This window comes from Sapajus apella, unplaced genomic scaffold (genome assembly GCF_009761245.1).
Source record: "Sapajus apella isolate SASKATOON/1434 unplaced genomic scaffold, GSC_monkey_1.0 scaffold1, whole genome shotgun sequence".
Taxonomy (NCBI): domain Eukaryota; kingdom Metazoa; phylum Chordata; class Mammalia; order Primates; family Cebidae; genus Sapajus; species Sapajus apella.
This window is the reverse complement of record NW_022436941.1, coordinates 16901135-16914817: the sequence shown is the minus strand read 5'-3', so window position 1 is coordinate 16914817 and position 13683 is coordinate 16901135.

Genomic DNA, 13683 nt, shown 5'->3' with positions numbered 1-13683 from the left:
TTTCACTCAAATAGACTAGATACATCCAAGTTCTGTTATCAGTTGTGATTGCGTGATTTTAATTGATTATATTAATCATTTGGAAGGTATTTATAGAATTCCGTTAAGATTCTGCTACTGATATTTGCCTTTTAGCTGTCGTTAATCTGCCTTTAGCAGATTAATCACTTCCTATTGAAGGTTAGGTGGATGCTCAATTGTATATTAAAATGAATATTGAAATAGAAAAATGTCCTTTGCACTTGCATCAAGGTCCAATAATGCAGCTTGAACTATAGTGGAACTTGGAAAATGTGTTCACTACAAGTTTGTGTGGGAATGGAGATCTTGCTTCTTACCTTGATAGCATGAGAAATATATAAAGCCACATTGATATTACTTGTGATTTAAACAACATGAATTGCCATCAAAATGACCTTGTCACAGTATATTTCAAATATAAGTGCTGTTTTGCCTTGTAATTGTAGGTTGAATTTGGTAAAAAGCATTATCAAGTCTATAGCAAAAGCTAATTTCCAAAGCTATTTAGTGTTTGAATATAGTTTGGGGGTGATTCTCCTCATTTATAACAATTTCAGTCTTGGTTCTGAGCTAAAAAAAAAATTGCAATAAAACTACCGCTCCAACCTGGACAAGATGATAACACCTCATCTCTACAAAAAATTAATGAGGTGTGGTGGCACGCACCTATAGTCCGAGCTACCCAAGAGACTGAGGTGGGAGGATGTCCTGAGCCCAGGAGGTCGAGGCTGCAGCGAGCCATGATTATGCTCCTGCATTCCATCCTGGGCAACAGAGTGAGATCCTGTGTCAAACAAACAAAACCAAAAAACTTTACTGTGATCAACCTGCTATGTAATTGGGCAAGTCAGAGTACTCAACTTCCATTTCTGACAAAACTAAATGGAACCAGTGATGATTAAGATCACAAGTGAATACAATTCACCATTGATTTTTCTAGTTCAATGACATGATATAATTCAAATATTTCCCACAAATACCTGCTGATGAATAATGCAGCATGTAACCATTGACTAATTTATTCAACCATGCAGGGTTTTTTTTTTCCCTGCCACTTCACACATATTTTTACCACCATGAATTGCAACACATCTTAGCAGATTCTACTTCAGTTCATACTGAATTGGTGTTTTCTCGACTTCTTTGAAAATATTATTTCCTGTAGTTATTGTATGCAGACTATTCATAAAGGCTAGTTCTTGAGTCACTTCATACTCACCATTGACTTCTCAAGTATACAACAGGGCCATATTGGTAACATTTGTTGACTCACCAAAAGCCAAGCAAAGCTACTTAAAATCATTTGCTTTGTTTTTTAATTGACTATTGGTGTTGCCATAATGTCCTCATGTCTCCAAGCAAGTATTCTTACTGAAAAGCTAGTAGTTATAAAGAAGTTTTTCTCTGCGCCCACTTTCTGGTTGCTGCAATCAAACACAATTAAATTGACTCTAACTCACCATCAGTATATAGTTGTCTTTGCTTGGCTAACAAATGAGCCACTCAGAAAGTTACTTGGTTCCACCCTAATTCTAGTTTTTTAAGTTAGTAGATTATGCTGTGATGAGATATTATGTTTTAAGTTTTCTAATTGTTCTAACTGTTGATTTCCTGTGGGTTGGGAATATTGTGATGAGTGCTTAGTTTGGAAATGTATTATTTTAGCACAGTGAAAGTGTCATTGCATAATAAACACAATGCTTTGCCATATAGTTGTACAATTCACACTCCACTGTGCCTTAAAAGTACATCACTCAGAGTCCACTTTTTAAAAGCTTTTTTTTGACATGATGTATAGTAATAAAAAAATAAAATGTCTGTATGACAATATATATGACACTTGAAATGCTGTTCAGTTTTATAGCCATCACAGATTTGTGCATGTTGAAGAGCAGTGCAAAACAATGAAAGAACTACATATGGTTTCTGTCATAACTATTCAACTCTGCTTTTGTAGCATGAAAGCAGCCATAGTCAATATGTAAATGAATTAATATGGCTGTGTTCCAATAAAATTTTATTTATGGACACTAAAATTTGAATTTCATATAATTTTTATGTGTCGTAAAATTCCCTCTTGATTTTTTTCAGCCATTTAGTAATGTTAAGTACCATTCTTAGTTTGTGGGCCGAGCAAAAATAGGAGATGGGCTGGACTCAGCCTGCAGACCATAGTTTGCCAACATTTGTTCTGTGCCACACTGGAAGGATTTGAATGTTTGAAGTAAATTAGTTTTGCCTAATTGAATGAAACTGCTTATCAAAAGATGACCTTTCCTCCTTTTATAAAAGTAAATGTCATTTTGAAGTAGCACCAAGAATTAAAATATTAAAGAAAATGCAATCACAGTACATAATAGGAGTTAGAAATCAAGTGAGGTCTAACTCTCCCATATGAACTTAGATGTTGTAGCAGTGTGCAGCCTTAGAAAGAGCATGAATGTCAGGATTAGACAAATTTAATCTCAGTCTAAACTTCTTGTGAGAACTGTGGAAAGTTATCTCACTTACCCTGTTTCTTCACCATAAACTGGCGACAATGCCTACTTTGAAGTGTGATTTCGAGGATTAATTGGTGATCTTTATAATAGCTCTTATGCATTTACCATTACATTCATAAAATGTACAATTTTAAACTGACCCACACCTTGATTTCTCATGTACACTTCTGCTCTTTAAGACAAGAATAAGGCCTGGTATTTATTAAACTTCATCTTCCAAGATTGACACCATTATTCCTATCTGTTTCAAAATATTGGGGCCTAATTCTATCACCTTGTACAGCTACCATTCTGCCTCACTTAATGACATCAACAAATTCAGAATCTTTAATTTTATACTCTTATTGATAAAAATGACAATAGGAAAGGGCCAGGGCAAAGTCCTATTTGAAGAAGCTATAATCCTTGTTGAGGTCAATATCAATCCATTGAACCAATAACATGTCTAAATGTTCCCTGTAATGTAAGGTAATCCTTCAGCACCACTTAATTACTATTAGCTATTTATCAGAAGCTTTGCTGAAATCCAGGTAAACCATTTGGTCTATTTCCATGCCTTATCATTCTCATTATGCCATCAGAAAAGGAATTTTAGTTTGACATGAGTTTTGGATTTTATTTCCTTGCCATTTTTTCCCCATTAGCTTTTCAGGCTAAAGATTATTCTTGATTTTAGAAAGCTGGGCCTTACATTCTCTTTCTCATCCCTCAGCCATTCCTTTACATATGGCTCCACATACAGATTATAAGGTTCTTTTTTGTTGGCTTTAGCATGAAAAAGAATCTCCAGCTAATACGAAACCTTAAAGATATTATCATTTTTTTAACATTTATTTCCTATACACACTGTATTTTAATTCTTGTGTGTACCCTTTTAAAAGCTGAGCTTGTTAGAAAGCAAGCTGTTTTCTCAAACTTTTTTTCTTTTTAGGATCACTTTCATTGCAGAAATGAAATCAGAGTCCTGAATTCTATTCACAAGGTATCATAGACGTTAAGGTGAGATGCTCACATTCTCTCAAGGTGACTGACCCTTCTGCTTTATCAACAAATTCCTCTTGTTGGCCTTTTTTGTTGTCCAGAATAGTATCTCCAATTTTTGTATTCTCTATTTCCTGGAAGATTAGATTTTAGGGATATAAAGAATTTGCAGAATTTCTAGGTTTAAATTATTTTTGTTTTTGTTTTTATTTATTACAAGTACATGATAGGTATCTATATGGGGTACATGTGTTTTGATACAAGCATACATTGTGTAATAATTAAGTCAGGGTAATTAAGATATCCAGTACTTTGAGCATTTATCATTTCTTTGTGTTAAGAACATTCCAATTTCACTCTTAGTTATTAAAAATATGTAATAAATTATTGTTGACTATAGTCATCTTGTGCTATTAAATACTAGATCTTATTCATTCGATCTAAGTATGTGTGTCTGTGTGTGTATCACACACACACACGCACAATTTATTTGAGATGGAGTCTATGTCTCCCTGGCTGGAGTGCGGTGGCGTCATCTCAGCTAACCTCTGCTTCCCAGGTTCAAGTGATTCTCCTGCCTCAGTTTCCTGAGTAGCTGAAACTACAGGTGTGCGAGACCATGCCCAGCTGTCTTTGTATTTTTAGTAGAGACAGGGTTTCACCATGTTGGCCATGCTGGTCTTCAACTCCTGATCTTAAGTGATCTGCCCGCCTTAGCCTCTCAAAGTGCTGGGATTACAGGTGTGAGCTATCATACCTGACTTGATGTAACTATATTTTGTGCCCATTAATCCCATCCCCAGTTTATCCTACCCTCCACTCCCCACTACCCTTTGAAACCTCATAACCATCCTTCAGCCTTCTTTCTCCATGAGATACATTGTATTGATTTTTAGGTCCCACATATGAGTGAGAACATCAGAAACTCTAATTGGAGTAAAATAAGAATTAGAAATTGCCAGACAATTGGGGTTCTCTGTCAGTACTTATGTTTAGGATTTTATGCTTCTCTTGAACACCTTGGGTCAGGCCATGGCTTGTGTGCTTAAATACTGATTTTCTTTAACTGGCCTGGCGTTTTGAAATGTCCTTTCATAAAAGTGTCTTAATTTCCCCTCTCTTTGCCCAAATATTTTCCACAGTGCATTTACCTTGGGTGTACTAAATTTCATTGCAAGTATACAGCCTCTCAGTATATTCCTCTATCCCTTCCTTCTCATAAGTGTGTATTCCAATCAGAAACTTAATCATACCATGTCAGTGATTTCTATGTCTTATTACACTACCCTGATTTGTATGTAAGTCTTGTTCATAGTCTTATATGTGCATTAGTGTGAAGACTTCTTGGTATTGTTTTCAAACTCCCTGCTCTGTTCTCCTGAGTGAATCATTTGGTCATCTCTAACCAGATGGTGTATATAACAATCCCTTTCATGATTTTTATCTTCTATTTTATTTTCTTTCACCCTCATCCTCATTATTGTAAAAAAAATCATTTTAGTATGTCAATTATGCTTATACCATTACATTCTAGCCATCTTAAATTGTGCCTTGGAAATGAAAATCTCATTTTAAATGTCATATAGGCAGAAAATCAACCATGTCTTCCTTGTACAGTATTTTGTCCTGAATACTATATTGACTTTGTTAGGGTACCCTAAATATCCTGTATTTATTAGGCTTTTTTTCTGAATAAATTACATGAATATTGGCAATTAGGGCTATTTTTACTCCACAGTAATGTGGAATGCTGAAATTACTTACATGGTAACAGCAGCTGAAAATTATTTCTCCACAAATAAACATCTGAACAATCCCTTATCTCTCCTTCAGGTTTGAACAAATACCAAAAGTGGGGAGTAAAACTTGAAAGTATTTAATATTTCATATCTGAGAAAGGAAAAGTCTATTCGAATTTTAGCCAAAGCCCCAAGTTGTGAACAAGTAACCACTGTTAATTTAAGATGACTTTAATAAATACACAAGCTCTGAAGATCAATCAATGACATCATCCATTGGCCATGCTTCTGAAAATAAGCTAGTCAACGACAGTTTCACTCTAGTCTTCTGAAAGTAAGACTAGCCCCATGACAGCCTCATGCTTCTAGACAATAGCTGATCCCCAAGTGCCTTGCTCCAATAACCAGGCTCTGGAAAGTCTGTTGGGCAACAGCAGCTTCTTTCAGTCAAATACCACACTGATTGTCAGCCTTTTTGACTTCTTTTAACTCTGCTGTATCTTTCTAAATTGTCAATTTATTACACTTTACTACTCTATTACTCTGTTAACCTCTCTTTCTGTTACACTAAGATTCCAGGAAAAATGTTTAAAAGTGGATTCTTTTAAAAAAATGATTGAAAAGTACTACCCTAAATAATGTGAAATATTAAACTTATTATGCAGTGCTTAGGAAAACAGAAAACTATACACTCTGAATTCTGTATACCAGGTGCTAAATAACATATAGAGATCTCCATCCAAATGTATTAAACAAGTTCTGGCTCCTGGATTGGTAAGCTTTCATGGTCAAGACTATCCTTCTGCTGAGTCTTTATTCTGCAAGAGGACCAGTTTGGCAGAGTAGCTTATGTCCCCTTTATTCACATTTTTTAAAAAGAAATGGAGAAGATGGCAAAGCAAGATGGCAGAAGAGGACCTTTTAGTAATCTTTCCCCTTGCAGAAACATCAATTTGAACAACTACCCATGCACAAAAATATCTTCACAGGAGCAAAATGAATCAGGTAAACAATCATCATACCTGGTAATAGCACAATTCTTATTAGTGGCAGTATTAGCATTATTTTGGAGATGGAGTCTTGCCCTGTTGCCCAGCTGGAGTGCAGTGGTGCAGTCTCGGTTCACTGCAACTTCTGCCTTCCAGGTTCAAGCAATTCTCCTGCCTCAGCCTTCCAAGTAGTTGGGACTACAGGCACACAGCACCACACCCGGCTAATTTTTTCTATTTTTTAGTAGAGATGGGGTTTCACCATGTTGCCCAGGCTGGTCTCAAACTCCTGAGATCAGGAAATATGACTGCCTAAGTAAGTATATGCTGCCAATGAGAGACTCCTTCAGCTGTAAGGACACACGTAAACTGAAAGAAAAGAGATGAAAAAAGATACTAATGTGAAAATGGAAATCAAAAGACAGTAGGAGTATTAGATAAAATAGACTTTAGTAAAAAACTGAAGACAGAAAAGCCCATTATATGATAACGGATTAATGCTGCAGGAGGATATGATATGACAATTATATATGCACCCAACATTAGAGCACCTAATATACAACATGTAATAGATTTGAAGGGAGAGATAGACTGTTACAGTAATAGTATGTACAGTAACAGTACAGAACTTTAACAGTCTACTTTCAGCAATGGAAAAAGTCATCCAGACAGAAAATAAGCATAAAGACATTGGATTCAAACTCCACTTTAGACCAAATAGACCTAATAGACGTATACAGAGCATTTCATTCAAGAGTTGCAGAATATACATTCTTTTTAAGTGCACATGGAACATTGTCTGGGCTAGATCATCCATTAGGTCACAAAACAAATCTTAAAAAATTTAAGATGACTGAAATCATGCCAAGTATCATTTCTGACCACAATAATACAAAACTAAAAATAACAGGAGGAACTTTGAAAAATTCGAAAAATACATGAAAATTGAACATCCTGAACAACCAATGGGCCAATGAAGAAATTACAAGTAAAATTAAAAAATTTCTTGAGGCAAATGAAAATGGAAACAAAACATACCAAAACTTCTGGGATGCGGCAAAAGCATTTCTAAGGTGGGAATTGATAGCAATAAACACCTACATCAAAAAAGAAGAAAGATCTCAAATATACAACCTAAATGTTTCACTTCAAGGGCTTGAAAAAAGAAAAGGCCCAAAGTTAGGAGAAGAGAGGAAATAATAAGTATCAGAGCAGAAATAAAATAGAGACTAGAAAAACAATAGAAAAGATAAATAAAACAGTTGTTTTCTTTAAAGGTAAAATTGATAAACCAGCCAGTTGGACTAAGAAATAAAGAAGGCTCAACATCAGAGAGGAAAATGGAGACATTAAAACTGATAACAGACATATAAAGGATTATGAGACTATTATGGACAATTATACCCCCAACAAACTTGATAACCAAGAAGAAATGCTGGCATGAGTACACTCCCAGATAGATCCTGCTGCTGCCACCATACTCCCTGCCATTCCTGCCCCTGCCAAATCTCCATTGCAGTTAAATCCGTGGCAGGAACAAAGCCTGCCAGCCCCATGCCTGTGACGGCAGTGCCACGGGAGTGAAACTAGGCACAGAGAAGAGTGGGCCCTTTCCCACCCTGAGCAGACATCTCTGCATGTGAATTGTGCATAGAGGGCATGCTAACTCCTATGCCCACCAGCACCCTGCTCCCTGTCCTAACACCACCAGCACCATTGTGCACATAGTTGCCAGGGGCCCCCTCAGCTCTGCTGCCCCCGCTGCTACTGTGAATGCCATCTCAGAGGCCAGCACCCACTAGCACCCTGCCACAGCAGACAAGAAGTGCACCCTGCTCTGTTACTGCTGCCACTGCCACTGGCACATGCAAAATGAGGACAGATCCTGCTGCTACCACCATACAAAAAGCTTTGACTGGCACCATCCATCAGAGTGCTGTGACCCAGCAGTCCTGGAGCACCACAGCACTGCCAGTGCAGTGGGTTCCTAACCTCAAGAAGCCAGAGAACAAATTATTGGGATTAATACCAGTTCCCCAGAGTTAGAGCATGCAGTCCAGGAGTTGTGAGCTGAGCCATGGCTCCCTAAAGTCTTCTGTAAATGAAACCAGTGGACTGAAACCATTTTATACCATGATCAAATTCTCAAGGTCATCAAATAGGATAAAAGGGCAGTAACTTCAAAGACTGAGGGAACATCAGCCCAGGAAGATGAGAAAGAACCAATGCAAAAACTCTTGACAACTCAAAAAGTCAGAGTGCTGTCTTTCCTCCAAACAACCACACTAGCTCTCCAGAAAAGATTCAGAAACCTGAACTAAGATGGCTGAAATGACAGAAATAGAATTCAGAATAAGGATAAGAGTGAAGATCATTGAGATGTGGGAGCATGTTGAAACTCAATCTAAGGAAAGTAGGAATCACAATAAAATGATTCAGGAGATGATAGACAAAATAGCCAGTATAGAAAAGAATGTAACTGACTTGATATAACTGAAAAACACACTACAAGAATTTTATAATGCAATTGCAGGTATTAATGTCAGACTGAGATAAGGAATCTCAGAGCTTGAAGGTTGGCTTTCTCAAATAAGACAGACAAGAATAGAGAAAAAGAATGAAAAGGAATGAACATTACCTTCAAGAAATATGGGATTATATAGAGATCAAATCTGTAACTCATTGGTGTGCCTGAAAGAAATGGAGAGAATGGAAGCAACTTGAAAAATGTATTTCAGGAAATCAGCCATGAGAACTTCCCGAAACTAGCTAGAGAGGTCAATGTTCAAATTCAGGAAATGCTGAGAACTCCAGTAAGATATGCCACAATAAGATCATCCTCAAGACACAATCATCAGATTCTCCAATGTCAAAATGAAAGAAAAAATGTTAAAGACAGAGAGAAAGCTCATGTCACCTAGAAAAGGAAGCCCATCAGACTAACAGCAGACCTCTCAGCAGCAACCCTACAAGTCAGAGATTGGGACCAATATTCAACATTGTTAAAGAAAAGAAATTCCAGCAAGAATTTTATATCAGCCAAACTAAACTTTGTAAGCAAAGGAGAAATAAGATTCTTTTCAGACAAGCAGATGCTGAGGGAATTTATTACCACCAGGTCTTCCTTGCAAGAGTTCCTAAAGGAAGCAATAAATATGGAAAGGAAATACTGTTATTAACCAGTACAAAAACACACTTAAGTACCCTGACCAGTGACACAATAAAGCAATCACACAAACCAGCATAACAACCAGCTAACAACAAGATGACAGGGTCAAATCTACACATATAAATTCTAACCTGGAATGTAGATGGCCTAAATGCCCCAATTAAAAGACACAAAGTGGCAAGCTGGTTAAAAAAAAGCAATTCCCAATGTTATGCTGTCTTCAAAAGACCCATCTCACACATAATGACACCCATAGGTTTAAAATAAAGGGATGGAGGAAAATCTACCAAGCAAATGGAAATCAGGAAAAAAGCAGAGTTTGCAATGCTGGTTTCTGACAAAACAGACTTTAAACCAACAGAGATTTAAAAAAAAAAAAAAAAAAAGACCAAGAAGGGCATTACATAATGGCAAAGTGTTCAACATTTTGAAGAGCTGACTATCCTAAATAGATATGCACTCAACACAGGAGCACCCAGATTCATAAAGCAAGTTCTTAGAAACTTACAAAAGGACCTAGACTCCCACACAATAATAGTTGAAGACTTAACACCTCACTAAAAGTAATGGATAAATAATTGAGGCAGAAAATTAACAGAAATTTTCAGGACCTGAACTTAGCACTGGATCAAATGGATGTGATAAATGAGTTCTACAGAACTCTCCACCCCAAAACAGCAGAATATACATTCTTCTCATCACCACATGGCACATATTCTAAAACTTACCATGCGAGACACAAAACACTCCACAGCAAGTGCAAAAGAACTGATATCATAAAAAAAAAAAAAAAACAACCAAAAAAAAACCACTCTTTGGACCACAGCACAATAAAATTAGAGATTAAGACTAAGAAAATCACTCAAAACCATAAAATTACATGGAAATTAAATAACCTGCTCCTGAATGACTTTTGGGTATATACTGAAATTAAGGCAGAAATCTAAAAGTTCTTTGAAACTAATGAGAACAAACATACGACATACCAGAATCTCTGAACACAACTAAGGCAGTGTTAAGCAGGAAATTTATAGCACTAAAGACCCACAGCAAAAAGAAAGATCTTAAATTAACAACCTAATATCACTAAAAAAAAAAAAAAAAAAAACTAGAGAAGCAAGAGCAAACCAACCCCAAAGCTAATAGAAAACAAGGAATAACCAAAATCAGAGCTGAACTGAAGAAGATTGAGACATGTGAAAACATTCATAAGATAAACAAATCTAGGAGTCTGTTTTTTGAAAACATTAACAAAATATATACACCACTAGCTAGATTAATAAAGAGAGAAGATCCAAATAAACACAATTAGAAACGACAAAGGGGATATTACCACTGACCCCACAGAAATACAAATAACCATCAGAACATTATGAACAGGCCTGTGCTCACGCACTAGAAAATCTATAAGAAATGAATAAATTCCTGGATACATACACCCTCCCAAGACTGAACCATGAAGAAATGGAATCCCTGAACAGATCAATAATAAGCTCCAAATTGAATCAGTAATAAATGGCCTACCAACCAAAAAAAGCCCAGGACCAGTTGATTCACAGTCTAATTCTACCAGATGTATTAAGAAGAGCTTTTATGATTCCTACTGAAACTGTTCCAAAAGATTGAGTGATACAGACTCCTCTATAACTTGTTCTGTGAGGCCAGCATCATCCTGATTTCAAAACCTGGCAGAAACACAACAAAAAAAGAAAACTTTAGGCCAATATCGTTGGTGAAAATTTATGTAAAAATCCTCAACAAAATACTGAAAAACCAAATCCAGCAGCACATTAAAAAGCTTATCCACCATGATCAAGTAGGCTTTATCCCTGGGAACAAGTTTGGTTCAACATAAGCAAATTAATAAATGTGATTCGTTACATAAACAGAACTAAAGACAAAAACAATATGGTTATTTGAATAGATGCAGAAAAGGCTTTCAATAAAATTCAGTGCCATTTATATTAAAAACTTTTAGCTAGGTTTCAAAGGAGCATACTTGAAAATAGTAACAGCTATCTATGACAAACCCACAGCAACATCATACTGAAAGGGCAAAAGCTGGAAGCACTCCCCTTAAAAACTGGCACAAGACAAGGATGCCCTCTCTTACCACTCAAATTTAATATAGTATTGGAAGTCCTGGCCAGAGCAATCAGGCAAGTGAATGAAATAAAGAGCATCCACAGAGGAAGAGAAAGAGAGGAAGGCAAACTATCCTATTTGCAGATGACATATTTCTAGATCTAGAAAACCACATTGTCTTGGCCCAACAGTTCCTTAAGCTCTCAGGATACAAAGTCAAAGCAAAAGAGTCAGTAGCATTCGTATACACCAACAATGATTAACCCAAGAGCCAAATCAGGAATGTGTTCCCATTCACAATTGCCTCAGAAAGAGTAATGTACCTAGGAATTCAGCTAACAAGATCTCTATATTGAGAACTACAAAACGCGGCTCAAAGAAATCAGAGATGACACGAACAAAGGCAAAACATTTCATACCAATTGATAGGAAGAATCAGTATCATTGAAGTGGTCATACTGCCTAAAGCACTGTAAAGATTCAGTGCTCTTCCTATTAAACTATCCATGACATTCTTCACAGAACTGGAAGAAAATTATTTAAAAATTCATACTGAACTAAAAAGCCCAAATAGCCAAGGCATTCCTAAGCAAAGAGAAGAAAGTTGTAGGCATCATGCTACCCAACCTCAAACTATACTACAGGTCCATAGTAACTAAAACAGAATGGTAGTACAAAAACGGACACATAGACTAATGGAACAGAATAGAGAACCCAGAAATAAGGCTGCACACCTACAACCATCTGATCTTCAACAAAAATGACAAAAGCAAGCAATGGGCTCCCTATTCAATAAATGATGCTGGAATAACTGGCTTATCAGAAGATCAAAGTTGAACCCATTCCTTATACCATATGCAAAAATCAACTCAAGATGGATTAAAGAACTAAATGTAAACCCCAAAACTATAAAAACCCTAAAAGACAACCTAGACAACACCATTCTGGGCATAAGAATAGGCAATGATTCGTGATAAAGATGCCAAAAGCAACTGCAACAAAAGCAAAAACTGGCAAATAGGATTTAATTAAACTAAAGAGCTTCTGCACAGCCAAAAAAACTATCAACAGAGTGAACAGACAACCTACATAATGGAAGAAAAATTTTGCAAACTATCATCTGACAAAAGTCTAATGTCCAACATGTGTAAGGAATGAAACAAATTTATAGAAACAAAAAACAACCCCATTAAAAATGGGCAAAGGACATGAACAGATATATTTCAAAAGAAGACATACATGTGGCCAATAGAAGGCTCAATCGTTAGAGAAATGCAAATCAAAACCACAATGAGATACCACCTCACACCAGTCAGAATAGCTATTATTAAAAAGTCGAAAAATAGTAGATGCCAGCTAGTTTGCAGAGGAAAGAGAACACTTAAATACACTGTTGTTGGGAACATAAATTAGTTCAACCATTGTGGAAAACGGTGTGGCCAGTCTCCAAAGAGCTAAAAACAGAACTACCATTTGACCCAACCATCCCATTTCTGTGTATATACCCAAAGGAATATAAATTATTCTGTCATAAAGACATGCATATGTATGTTCACTGCAGCACTATTCATAATAGCGAAGACATGGAATCAACTTAAATGCCTGTCAATGATAGACTGGAGAAAAGAGAAACAGCTCTGAGTTTGAGCTCTCTCACAAAATAATGAATTATTATCAGTGATTTTGGACAATTGTGACTCTCAGACATGAGGGTAACATGGGACCACCCTGCAGAGAAGATGGCAGTTAGGATTAAGACAGAGTGGTGGTATGGTTGAAGATTTGAATTCTGCAGTTGGGTAAACCTGTGTTTAAATCATGGTCTGATACTTCCTGACCATGTGACCTTGGGCAACTTATTTAACTCTCTAAGCATTGGTTTCCTCATTTTAAGAAGGAAATTAATAAATCTCATTTTATGGAGTTTTGGCAGGAAGATATGATATGTTGATCATAACAAAATCCTTGGTTCACAGTAGGCACTTAATGAATAGTAGTATTATTGGCTGTTATCATTGAAGTCATATAGGGGAGTAGAGATGTCGAGCAAAAGATGATATGTGAAAAACCTGATTGCACATTTACTCAGTATGAGACTGAGGCACATGTTTGTAGTAATTCAAATCTCTGCAAGTAAGGTATTTGTGGCAACAAATCAATGAGGAAATTGAATTTATTTTGTAGAAAACAGATAAGAC